The 14,250-nt window shown below is 33.4% G+C and overlaps 1 protein-coding gene across 1 annotated transcript in view; it reads right to left on the bottom strand.

The window, feature by feature from the left end:
• The window catches only part of LOC115875664 (optomotor-blind protein), a 300,116-nt gene extending 290,494 nt beyond the window's left edge, over positions 1-9,622 (bottom strand). The window contains exon 1 of the mRNA XM_030891190.1: positions 9,492-9,622. The gene's annotated coding sequence lies outside the window, so the exon portion shown is untranslated. The remainder of the gene's footprint in view (positions 1-9,491) is intronic.
• Positions 9,623-14,250: the final 4,628 nt, after the last annotated feature.

Consider the following 14,250-nt stretch of genomic DNA (forward strand, 5'->3'; position numbering starts at 1 on the left):
ACCAAACCCAATAATATCAATAATAATAATAATATCACACAGCCAATATCAATAGACACACACACACACACACACAATGGCCAGGGCCGGGATCACGAATCATTCCTGGAATGGAGGGAGAAAATGACCGAAGGAACACAGGATGGAATTAGAATCCCTGAATCAAGGACGACAACCCTTTAAAACTATATAGACTTTGAAATGGACTAACAAGGAAGATTGAGAATCCCCCTATGGAACCATGGACAACTGAAGCAGTGGACCATGACCACACATAGTGAACCAACGGCTGGAACCCCACCAACAAGGACCGGACTTGGAACGCATGAATGGACCCGAGTGAGATGGAACTGTGGACCTCACGTGGAAAAGTGGAAAAATGCATGGTGGTCTGCTGTGGTTGTACCAAGCATGGGCCTGGTAAGCCGGTGGGGCCGGGTGGATGTGGTACTGAGGGTGGTGGTATGGAAATAAATGGACAGTGGAATCCCTGGACTGGATGTGGAGGATTGGGAGACCCATGGAATCCCGGAGACATGGCCTTAATAACCTGGATGAATGACCCATTCCCATCATATAAAATCCCAAGGACTGACACATGGGACTGACACCACGATCCCAGCCCCAAACCACCAACGTGGCATACAGGCCGGAAGTGAGGCCAGCACATGGAACCCAAGAGGAAACCAACACACAATCCCGACCCGGATCGGATTAATCACGATCCCAAGGCCGGATTTGAAACAGACTGACCCTAGGTGTAGAGGTTCGATGGGCATGGACGCTGAACCGAACCCCAAGGTGGAAGCCGGAACGTATATTTATTTGACATATTCCCAAGATTTTATGGAATTTGCACAGGGTGGCACATGGACCATTGGAGGGACCATTGATTCTGAAATTGTTTGGATTGCCGAAAGCTGATTTTGGCAAACGGATTGACTGTGGGTGTAGAGGTTCGATAAGGAGGGTTTCGAATCCCAAATTCCAAGAGGGGTGAAAACGCCCCCTCAAATATTACACATTTGCCATTTTAAAATGCTAGTCTTTCGGGAACAGTTTTGGACAAGCATAATTTATTTAAAAAAAAATTGTTTTTACATATTTTGAAATTTTTAAAATTATACAGGGTGTCCCAGAAAGTACAAGTATTTTAAAAAGGTTAAAAAAAAAAAAAAAAAAAAAAAAAAATTTGATTTTTTTAACTTCTTCTCTACAAAAAAAACTGTACCCGTTTTAAACCCACCCTCCCTATCTCTAGCTCTTTACCCGATCACTTTAAACAAATTTCCTCAATTCCACTACTCCCAGTTTCTTCTATTATCCCAGAACCAACAATATCAGATTGATTCCCTTCATAAAGCACCAATCGACAATCTTCTACAAATAATATACCGGCTACCTACTAGAAATCTCTCTGCGCCTCGACCAAGAAACCCGGGGAAAAAAACGAGCAACAAGCAGCATGCTGAGCAAACCGGGAGTACTTTGTCGGAACAGCGGAAAGCACTCGCGAGAGATCACCCGGCAAACATATTTGCTCTAGCAGCTCGAGAGCTACCTTACGCAAATCTTACATATGCGCGGTTCCCTTTCTTGCTGGACAAGTGTGTGTAAGTTTGTTCGGTACTGATAGTACGCCGTCGTCGCTTTGATGTCATGCCGCCAAGAAGGAATCTATTAAGCCGGCAAGAAGTGAAAAAGATAAGGAGGAGGTATCTGTGAATGCGAAGGAGTGAGAGAAACGGAAAATGATTGGATGTGATTACTGTTTTAGTTATAAGCCTGGTAATTATATCAAGAGATAATCTGGTATAATGCCTGTCCTAATATTGTGGCTTTTTTGATGGGAGAAGTCTATGTATGAGGCACCCTGATGGGATTTAGAAAATCAAGGAAATAATTACAGGAGAAATTTTATTTGATATCACTGATACGAAGCCTATGATATGATTGACATGACTTGTGTGGTGTGCAGTATTAATCACGCAATTAAACAGGCAAAACACACCGCAAAGGCCAGGGTTCGAACTACATTCCGGGAACTTCGGTAATCATAAATTTTCTTGCGAAAAATGATGATAAAACCGTTTCTTTGAACTTTGACACAAAAACATTTCAAATTTAAGATTTCAGCTCCACAACTATTTAGTCAATATGTTAAATTTATGTCAATGATGACAGGTGGTTTTGAGCACTTGATTCCAAATATCTTGAGAATCCATACTTATAGCGATTTTTACCAGAGACTTACGTAGAAAACGTCGTAAATGTACATTTTTAGTCAGGTAATTTTATACAGGTACGAACGAAAAGTTATTACTCTTCAAACGAGTGAAAAATATGCTGTGGTGGTGGCGCCCTCTACACGTAGGAGTCTCATGTTGACATCAAATCAAATTTCTCTCATGTTAAAAAACACCTAGTCACCAATTTTCGTCCAAATATTGACGTTACTCAGAAATTATTGTGAAATAATCAAAATAAAATGGTTCTTATTATTAACCTAAGGATCCTTACTAATTTAGTAGTTTTTTTATGTCAATTTTAATAAACGTAACATAAACAAAAATTAAAAAAGAAACCATAAAAAATCATAAACAGACAATTCAAAGCTTTCACATCCCAACCCCAAGTTCAAACTAGTTTTTCCTTTAATTTCAATGTGGGCATTCAGAACGTCAAAATTATGGTAGTCATTTTCAAATTAGCAGAAAAAGTTAAGAAACTTTAACCTTTTCACTCAATTATACTCTTTAAAGCTCTCCTGTATCAGTTTCATTGCCATCGAAATTAGTGGAATAAATTAGTTTGTTCCCTTTAATTCCCCAATGGAAGGCATTCAGAACGTCAAAATTAGTGGTAATTTCAATTAGCAGAAAAGAGAAACTCTTTTCCACCACCATAATTCCAAAATTTCCTTCCGGTAATGTCACCTTTGGTCTAGAAATTAGGCGGAATAAAATTAGTTTGTTCCCCTTAATTTCAAATGTAAGCATTCAGAACGTCAAAAATTAGTGGTAGTAATTTCAATTAGCAGAAAAAGCAGAAACTTTTCCACTAATTACACTTCAAAATTTTTCGGTAATGTCACTTTGGTCTAGAAATTAGTGGAATAAATTAGTTTGTTCCTCTAATTCTAATGTAAGCACCATAACGTCAAAATTATGGTAGTAATTTCAATTAGCAGAAAAAGCAGAAACTTTTAACCTTTTCACCAATTATACTCCTTTAAAATTTTCCTGTAATGTCATTTTAGTATCGAAATTAGTGGAATAAACTTGGGTTTGTACCTCTAATTTCAAATGTAAGCATTCACAACGTCAAAATGAGTGGTAGGTAATTCTCTCAATTAGCAGTTAAGAAATTTTTTCCACTAATTATAATTTCAAACCCTTCCGGTAATGTCACTTTGGTCTAGAAAATTAGTGGAATAAATCAGTTTGTTCCTCCCCACTCTAAATGTAAGCATTCATAACGCCTAAAAATTAGTGGTGGTAATTTTCAATTAGCAGAAAAGTTAAGAAACTTCTTTAACATTTTCACTAATTATAATTTTTAAAATTTTCCTGTAAATGTCATTTTAGTATCGAAATTAGTGGAATAAATTAGTTTGTACCCCACTCTAAATGTAAGTATTCACAACGTCAAAATGAGTGGTAATTTTCTTAATTAGCAGAAAAAGTTAAGAACTTTTAACTTTTTCATTAATTATACTTTAAAATTTTCCTGTAATGTCATTTTAGTATCGAAATTAGTGGAATAAATTAGTTTGTAACTCCCACTTCAATGTAAGCATTCACAACGTCAAATTATGGTAGTACTTTCAATTAGCAGAAAAAAGTTAAGAAATTTTTTCCACTAATTATACTTCCAAATTTTCCGGTAATGTCACTTTGGTCTAGAAAATTAGTGGAATAAATTAGTTTGTTCCCCTAATTTCAATATGGGTAAGTATTCAGAACGTCAAAATTATGGTAGTAATTATCAATTAGGAGAAAAAGTTAACAAACTCTTTAACTCTTTTCACTAATTATACTCTTTAAAATTTTCCAGTAATGTCATATTGGCATCGAAATTAGTGGAATAAATTAGCTCTTGTGTCCCTCTAATTTCAATGTAAGCAAAATTCAATTCAGAATATCAAAATTAGCGGTAGTAATTTCAATTAGCAGAAAAAAGTTAAGAACTCTTTCCAATTAATTATACCTCCAAAATTTTCCGGTAAATGTCATTCATTCAGAAATTTAGTGGAATAAATTAGTTTGCTCCCTCCTAATTTCAATGTAAGCATCTAGTCAAAATTAGTGGTAATTTTCACTAGCAGAAAAAGTTAAGAACTTTTTCCACTAATTATACTTCAACATTTTCCGGTAATGTCACTTTGGTCTAGAAATTAGCGGAATACAGTTTGTCCCTCTAATTTCAATGTAAGTATCTGTGAACGTCAAAATTAGTGGTAGTAATTTTCACTAGCAGAAAAAAAGCAAACCTTAACTCTTTCAGTAATTATACCCTCTTAAAATTTTCTCCTGTACCGTCATTTTAGCATCGAAATTAGTGGAATAAAATTAGTTTGTAACCCTAATTTCAAGCAATGTAAGCATTCACAACGTCAAAATGAGCGATAGTAATTTTCAATTAGCAGAAAAAGTTAAGAAACCTTTTTCCACCAATTATAATTCTCAAAATCTTCCGGTAATGTCACTTTGGTCTAGAAATTAGTGGAATAAATAGTTTCTCCCACTCTAAATGTAAGGCATTCAGATCGTCAAAATTAGCGGTGGTAATTTTCAATTAGCAGAAAAAGTTAAGAAACTAACTTTTTTCACACTATAATTCCCCAAAATTCCTTCCGGTAATGTCACTTCTTATTCAGGAAATTAGTGAATAAATTAGCTCTGTTCCCACCTCTCCAAATGGGCATTCAGACTGTCAAAATTAGCGGTAGTAATTATCAATTAACATATAATTATAATAAAAAAAGTTAAGAAACTTTAAATACTTTCACCAATTATAAATTTAAAAATTTTCCGTAAATGTCATTTTAGTATCGAAATTAGTGGGAATAAATTAGTTTGTACCTCCCACTCAATGTAAGCATTCACAACGTCAAAATTAGCGGTAGTAATTTTCAAATAAATAAAAAAAAAAAAAAAAAAAAAACTTTTCCACTAATTATACCTCAAAAATTTTCCGGTAATGTCACTTTGGTCTAGAAAATTAGTGGAATAAATTAGTTTTTTTTTTTTATGTAAAATTTGAATCGACTTACGTTCAGATCGTCAAAATTAGCGGTAGTAATTTTCACCTCAGCAGAAAAAGTTAAGAAACTCTTTTCACCAATTATACTCAAAATTTCTTCCGGTAAATGTCACCTTTGGTCTAGAAATTAACAAACTAGTTTGTTCCTCTTAATTTCAATGTAAGCATTCAGAACGTCAAAATTAGCGGTAGTAATTTTCAATTAGCAAAAAAAGTTAAGAAACTTTAACATTTTCACTAATTATACCTCTTTAAAATTCCTCTTCTCCTGTAATGTCATTTTAGTATCGAAATTCAGTGGAATAAATTAGTTTGTACCCTAATTTCAATGTAAGCATTCACAACGTAACAAAATTAAGTGGTAATTTTCAATTAGCAGAAAAGTTAACAAACTTTTAACTCTTTCCACTAATTATACTTCCAAATTTTCCGGTAATGTCACTTCGGTCTGGAAATTAGTGGAATAAATTAGTTTGTTCCTCTAATTTCAATATGAGCATTCAGAACGTCAAAATTAGTGGTAGGTAGTAATTTTCAATTAGCAGAAAAAGTAACTTTTTTCCACTCACTATACTTCAAAATTCCTTTGGTAATGTCACTTTGGTTTAGAAATTAGTGGAATAAATTAGTTTGTTCCCCTAATTTCAATGTAAGTATTCACAACGTCAAAATTAGCGGTAGGAATATTCAATTAAGCAGAAAAGCAGAAGCTTCTTTCATCAATTACGCTCGTAACTTTCCAGTAATGTTTTTTTTTTTTGCCTCGAAATAGTTTGTTCCCTCTAATTTCAATGTAAGTAATTTAAAATAAAAAAAATTTGTAATTTTCAATTAGTAGAAAAAAAGTTAACAAACTTTTAACTTTTTCCACTAATTATTCTTGAAAAAAAGCGAGTAATGTCAATTTGGTCTTTGATTATCATCACTCAAAAAAAATTGTGGCTAGAAATTAAAGGTTTACTGTTTTATAAGCTAATTATTTTTTTTGTCTATGGTTGCATTTGACTACCGCAAGTTCTTGCTAGGGTATTCTATTAATTTTAATTTAAGTATTTATTAAGACACTGTGAATGATCGTAAACTCTTAATTATAAATTATAATTGAAACCACTAGTTTATTCCACTAATTTCGAGATTCCGAATGAAGCCTTAGTCGTTCAGTAATTGTCGTAAATTCTTTAACATATTCCTAACAGTAATAACAGTAATATTTTAATTGCTATAATTTAATTAACTACTTAAATTAATGGCAGTAAATTCCGCATTAATTATAAAATCAAAAACTGATCTTGACATCTAATTTAAAAAAATACTTAAACAAGCATTTCGATAATTCTTCATTAGTTAAAAAAAGTTCAAAGCTGCACTTATTGGAAATCAAGTATATAATTAAATAAATTAGATCGACCAATTATCGACCTGTATCAATTAACGATCTTTGCGATTGGTGGTTTTCTATTTCTATGAAGCACGGAGACAGTGGAAGGCATCTTTGAGGAATGCGGTTGGTTAGTGGAAAATCGTGATGCCGATCGAAAACAAAATGGCGGAAACAATTATACGAAATGGCGAAAGTGAGTTTCAAAGGCTTCAAGTTATAATTAGCTGGTAGTTCGTTTGGTTGCAGGATGCTTTTGACCCAATAAGGTACGACTTATTAGTTCTTGGGTAAGAGGAGATGGTGCTATTCAGAGAAGCACAATCTCGGTTGGTAAACAACTAGCTTATGTAAAGAGAGTTTTGTTATGTTGAAAATAACGAAAATTTAAGATTCCTTAGCGTTGAGCTGATTTTCTCAGGATTTGCCAAATTAAAATATATGAAAACCTGGTAAATTTAATTAAGTCCTCAATTCATAATATGAAACATTATAACTCATCATACAGTCTCAGGGCTTTAAAATGATAAATAAAAAATAAATAAAAATAATTGATAAATTACTTATACAAGTTGTAGAGAATTTTAGTCAAAGGTATGGTCTGTAGTAAGTAAAGTGAAATGTTATTATTTTCCTCGATAGTAGTTATTTCTTCTCCTTGGTATTTTTTGGAATTGGTTCATCACTGTACAATTAAAAAGAAATGTTACATCACGATTTCAAAGTAAAGCAAATAAATTATTAAAATTATAAGGGTTGGTCACATTTTGAATTTTTAATACGACTTGAAATTTTAAAATTTTTGTAATTATTGGCATTGCATCAGCATGGCCCGCAAGTTGCTAACCTAATAAAACTAACACTAGAAAAGCCCGCGGGAACTGTCAAATTCAAAGTTATTCGTTTTACAGACTATACCTTCAAATATAGCAAATAAATGCTCTAATTTCTATTTTTTCAGAAACTCCTTTAAAGAATCCATATATCCTAAAATTTGTCCATAAAAAATGACAATTGCATGTTAATAACGATCACTAATTTGTTATACGATATGCGTTTATAAATCAAATTATGCAAAATTCCAAGTGAAAAATTCCAAGCAACAAAACCCGTGCGTACTATGATGTACGACTGATCGGGCTGCCGACTGATTGTATATACCGTCCTTCGTCATCGTCTTTGCGTGTTGTTATTCTTTTTCATCAAAAGAGTATTTAGCTATTGGAAAAATGACCATGTTTCCTGAATGAAGTACTTCCTGGCGTATTTTTCTTATTATCTCAAAACAAAGTAACTTGCACTTGGTTGAATGAAAAAAAATTCAAGAGAAATTTTCGAATTTTTCAAGAGAACCAGTTTTCTTGAGTTAAGAGAGTTTTTCTTCAGGCAAAATATTTTCTTTTACGCTAAAATAAATTCACTTGCCACTAATTTTTTTTTCAAGAACGATGACGACTTTAGTTCAAGTCTATCTTTTTTATCACTGTATACATTACCATACCGAGTGCGTCTCAAAAGCGGCTCACCCCTATAACTTTTTTATTTTTTCAGATAAAAAAACGAAATTTGGTATGTTAGAATATGACATAAATTAGAATTGATTGATATATATTCAATTCTTTTCGGTCACTTCCTGTTTCACCGAAAGTTACTACAACTTTTGATTTTTATACGGCACCCTCGGTATTTTTTTACTTTATTCGATAGAAAATGAGTACTCTGAATAGAATGAGATATCATATGCTAACTTTTGAAAATTTCGCTTAAAAACAAATCGTTTTAAATTTTAATCTAGAGTGTCATAATTGTGTTAAAAATACTAAATAATACTTAAATGTTTAATCAAGAAGCTTTGAAAAAATAGATTTGACCGTTTAATGCTTTTCGTGTCTTGGCCTGGCCGGTTAAAAGATGCCCAAATCGTATTTTTAATCATATCTCAATTTTTTCAAAGGGAACAAGGGTGGCTCATTAGCATATTTGGAAAAAGCATTTTTTACGAATAGTTTGGTTCCACACACTTGGTATTTCGAGTCAAATTGTCGTTACGAACCACATGTTACAATTTCAAATAAACCAAATGCAAAAATGTCAAAAGTTGACATATGATATGTCATTATATTAAGAGTGTCATATTCTATCGAATAAAGTAAAAAATACCGGGGGTGTCATTTAAAAAAAGTTGTAGTAATTTCCGGTGAAACAGGAAGTGATCAAAATCAATTGAATACGTCAATCAATCCTAATTTATGTCATATACTAACATCTCGTAATGTCATAAATCTCGTTTTGTTATCTGAAAAAATAAAAAAGGTATAGGGGGTGAGCCGCTTTTGAGACCCATCCAGGTGTACAGAAAGAAACAAAAATCAGTCTACAAATGTTTAATAGACTAATCACAAACGACCAGAAGAAGACAAACACTTGAGTTGTCTGTGGTCATTTGCCAACTAAAAAAAGTAAACAGAAACCAAGAATGAAGTTGGAAACGCCCTCGGTGCCAGCTTATAAACAAAAAATACTGACCGGACATATTTAGCAAACAATAACACCCCTTTTTCCTCCACTAGAGCACATATGAAAAGTAAATAGCCATTGAAGAGGGAGAGAAATGGACATTTTGTCCATACAGATCTCCCTGGCGATAACGACACTGGTAGGTGTACGTATTCGGAAAATGAACTGACCATTTTTAACCCCTCTGCCGTGTAAATTATTGAGACAAGAGTCTTTGTCTCTGTTCTTAAGGGAGTGGCTATAGCAAAAGCAATATGGCTCTCTTTTTATGTTGAATGCATATTGACAAGCACTACTTTCTGGCGATTCAGAGCCTCACAGTTATACTCACATGTAGCTGTTTCAGGATCCATCTCGCAGAGTCTGCAGCAAAGAGTTCCTTGATACAGGTTAAGAAAGTTTAAGAGACATTTTGTTGATCAATCCTGCAGTCCCTTTGTGGTTTTAGGTCTAGGTACTTTGATAAAGATCTTGGCCTGTGCTTCTAGACTGAAAAAAATATAAGTAACTTTACAAAAAAAATTGATAGAATAGTATATACAGGGTGTCCCAGAAATAAGTGCAAGTATTTGAAGGGGTGATAGATCTCGATAAAAGAAACATATTTTCTCTTTATCGTTTTTCAAATAAGTCCAAAATAAAGGAGTTATTTTACTTTGAAAATTTCCAAAAAAATGATGTTTTTCCTTAATCCAGAGTTGATTTTGACAGACACGTTGCTCAATATGCTTCCTGATGAGTATTTCTGCTTAAGATAATGCTAAGATTTTTAACTGATTTTTTATTTTCGATGTTTCTATGCTGGTTTCTTTCGGGAGAAATCAAGAAAATAAGATACGTATATTTTTTTCGGTCCCCCCTTTTAGGTCGTTCGGATAATTCAATGTCTGCGGGTGCGGGATTTCCCCGAAATTTAATTTTCCCGCCGCAGCGACGTCAAATAAAACAGCGGGGCGGCAGATTTACCGCCGGCATTTGACTTTACAATGTTTCCGTTGCCGCGCAACATCTTCGCCCTGTCTCTTCCCACCCTTTCGGCCCTTTTGTCTATATATTTTTCCTAAAGCATCCCCCCTTTTTGCCCTTTAACCCTGAAGGATCTTGGATCTCTAAGAAAACAAATCGGTTTGAAGTTGTTTATCGGGAGAATATCTTATGGTTTTAATAAAATCCGTGACATGAGATGAAGATTACAAATTTTCGTGAGTATATTTATGAAAAAAAAAACAATTTTTTTGAACATTTTTTACACGTTTTCAAAGGTCTTTAAAAAAATAGTAAACATAGAGAAGTAATAGAAAATAGAGTCATAAATTTATGAAAATAAATCTATTTGTAGGAAATTTTATATAGATTCAGAATATACAGGGTGAATCTTAAATAAGTACAAATATCTTCAGGGCTGGTATAGACCTCGATAAAAGAAACGTTTTTCTCTTTACCGTTTTTCAAATAACCAAATTATTTTACTTTGAAAATTCCCCCAAAAAAATGATTTTTTGCTCAAATTTTGAAAACCACTGGATTTTTTCCGGATTTTCTTCCTTATAAATTTAATCTATTACCTATGTTGCCATACTATCAAAAAATTATGTTTTTTAATTACAAACTAAAAAAAATTTCCAAAATTTTTCGCAAAAAAAACTCATAATAGTGTTACTGGGGTCAAAATATACTACCCCTTAAAATATTTGCACTTATTTAAGGCTCACCCTGTATATGTTACAAACCACATGTGAAAACAGACCGTAAGTATACAGCCTAGGCCGTATCTTTATGGGTTAATTTTTTTCTTTTTTTTTTGTTTTTTAAATTTCCGTTTGTGAAAAAACAAGCTGCTTACACATATGGACTAAAATCTTCAGTCCTTTTATATATGGGTTAGCCCTTTTGTATATGGTCTGTAACATACACATGTTTAAATCCTTGGATTCCTTGGTTTTGCGAGAAAATTAATTTTTTCAACTACTCTAAGACCACAACGGCCTATATTTTCTTATTCTACGCCTTTTAGTTAGCAAATAGCAAGAATTTAAATAAAATCAGTGACATGGCAAAAATCGCCAATTTACATGACTATATGTATGGAAAAAAGTCCAAAAAATACCCATTTTATTTTTTACAATTTTTAAAGGTCTCAGAAAAATAGTAAATATAGTCATAAGATTATGAAAATGACAGATGCAGGAAATTTTATGTAGATTCAGAATATATCACCTTTGACGGCTTAGAGTCCTTTGTTTTTTGAGCCAAATTAATTTTTGAACCCTTGTTTTTGAGCGACTATCTTACAAAAAAATATAATTTTCCATCCTCCTCCAGCCAAGGAAAAAAAAACGATAACTTTAGCAACTCAATAACCGTTATGTTTGTATCGCCAAAAGAAAAATACTGCAGCATAGTCGTCGACGCAACATCAACATAATTTAATAGCCATATTTTCAGATGACGATGACTTCGGCAGCATATTCTGCAAATAAAAGTAAGTAAAAAGTTTGTATAAATGTTTGTATGTCCTAAAATTCTTAGTTTCGAGATACAGGGTGTAGAAGTTTCATTTTTATTTCAATGAAAATTGGTGTCTGGGAGGTTTTAGACATGAGAAATTTGATTTTGATGTCAATATGACTCCTATTTGCAGAGGGGCGCCACCTGCATGCGTTTTAACTGGTTTGAAGAGTAGGTAATAACTTTTCGTCTTTTATTTTCGTCTTATTAGACCGAAATCATAAATTTGAAATGTTATTGTGCCAAAAGTTTAACAGAAACTGTTTTATTATCATTTTTTCGAAGAAAAATTTATGAATAATTTTAAAAAATAAAAGGCTCCCAAATTTATCATTTAAGTCAAAATAAATATCTACTCATGATTATTTTCTTTCAATAATGACATGTATTGACTATTTCCATTTTAAATATCTCGAGAACGGTTGATCGTAGCCATTTTTACTAAGAAACATTTTTTACATAAAAATTAGGAAACGTACATTTTTTCATTGAGTAGTTCAGAAACTTCAACAGCACTCTTCAAAACAGTTAAAACAAATGTAGGTGGCGCCCCCTACAATTAGGAGTCATATTGACGTAAAAATCAAAATTTTCATGGCAAAAAACTCAAAGACACCAAGTTTCATCCAAATATTGATGTTACTTCAGAAATGATTTGGAAAAATATCGAAATAAAAATTACTTCTACCCTGCATCTCCAAAACTAAGCATTTTAGGACATACATGTATACAAACTTTTTTATTTATTTTTATCTGCTGAATATTCTGCTGAAGTTTCCGGAATACAGTTCGGACCACCCTGTATACGTTATAAGGTTTCTCCTAATAAGGTATCACATAACATCAGCTCTCTACATGATGAGGCATTGGAGCGATTCAATTTATCATTAAGCATTCCACACAAATACCCAGAAATGTTAAAACGATTGACGAAATTATTTAATTTAAGAAAAAAAACGGATCATTTATATTATTTCGGCCAAGAAATGTGTCGCTTCCATTCGGGCAATTTTTCCTGCCGGACAAAACCGTTCGTCCGGCGGTGATTTATGTCCGAATATTAGGACATTCTCCATGGTCTGCCGTCGGCTAATGCCACGGCAAAATCGCCGGCACCCCAAATATTTCTCCGTTCCGTTGCCGAAGTTCCATTGTCCGGGCCAGAAAAACGGGGAAGAAATAAATTGCGACAATATTGTAATGCCCCAGTTAGTCTACTTGTAAAATTTCCTCCGTTTAGGGCGGATTTCGATCGTCCGCACCAACACAAACATGCCCATTTTTAAAAGGTTTTTTTGACTGAGAACTATCCAGAGATATACAGGGTGTTTTGAAAAACATGTGCCATCTCTCGTGGGGAGATTCCTCACGTAAAAATAAGATTTATTTTTCATATATTTTTAGCTTTAAAATATGTCGCATTTCTAGTAACTTTTCCTTTAAAAATTTCATTCGAAACGCTAAAAGTACTTGGAAGAAAATTAAGACTTTAACACCCTGTAGCTACAAAACAAAGCAGAATCAGACCTATGTTGATATGAAAAATAAACCTTACTTTTACGCCAGGAATCTCCCCACGAGCGATGGCACATGATGTTTTTTGAAACACCCTGTAGAAATATCTAACTCTATTTAGCCTTCTTAGTCCATCGCAATGTCTTCCACTCTTCTCTGTCGTCATGTTCATCCTTCTAGTATTCTGTTATTCATACACCTTAATATTCTGGATTTACCTGAGGACCGTCTCCAGAAATCCATTATGTCGCTTCCAGCGCGTGCGCACCCTAATCTTTTAGCCGTATCTTATCTTTTAGCTGCTATAGCAAACGATGCTTTTAACTATAGTGCTGTATAAATGACGTTCGTTGGATTTAGAGATGCTACCATCCCACATTTCGCCGTTTAACATAGAGATTGCCTTTCTTCCCTGAGCGTTTCTGTCCCTAATGACTTTATCACGAATCCCTTGAAATTTTGGCCCACAAGTATTTACAATTTATGCAGCCGTTAATATTTTGACCGTTTTCAAGGGGGAGGTTTTCTTGGAATCCATATATTCCGCCTTATCTAAGTTTGCCTCCAATCCTCATTTGCTGTATTCTTCGATTAGCTTTCTGGTTCTCGAGATCGTCGGAGTCTTGCGCCAGTACTACTTGGTCGTCTACAAAACTTAAGGTATAGAAGAAGAAGAAGAAATTTTAGCTTTCAAGCCGCATCAGCATCAAAGGCTATTTAGCGGCGTATCATCTGCTACTTTAGTTCGGTACAATATTTGACAAAAAGTAAAAACTAAACAACACGTTTATAGACAGATTGTATATGTTAACAGTACAGACATTGATTTTGTAAAATAAAGTAAATGGTACAAAACAACATAGAATAAAACAATAAAAAAAAATATGTACAATTTAATTAGTAATTGGTTGTAAACCAAAAACCAAACCAAAATGTAGCTTTTTAGATACCTATATTTTAGATATATATCCCGATCTTTCCAGAAAATCAAAATGTTTTGGTTGCTCACTTGTAGAAAAAATAACTGACATGTCTGACGAAAAATTGCAGGCCTCTCTTAGGTTAAT

This window comes from Sitophilus oryzae, unplaced genomic scaffold (assembly GCF_002938485.1).
Source record: "Sitophilus oryzae breed Bouriz unplaced genomic scaffold, Soryzae_2.0 scaffold_1393_pilon_pilon, whole genome shotgun sequence".
Taxonomy (NCBI): Eukaryota; Metazoa; Arthropoda; class Insecta; order Coleoptera; family Curculionidae; genus Sitophilus; species Sitophilus oryzae.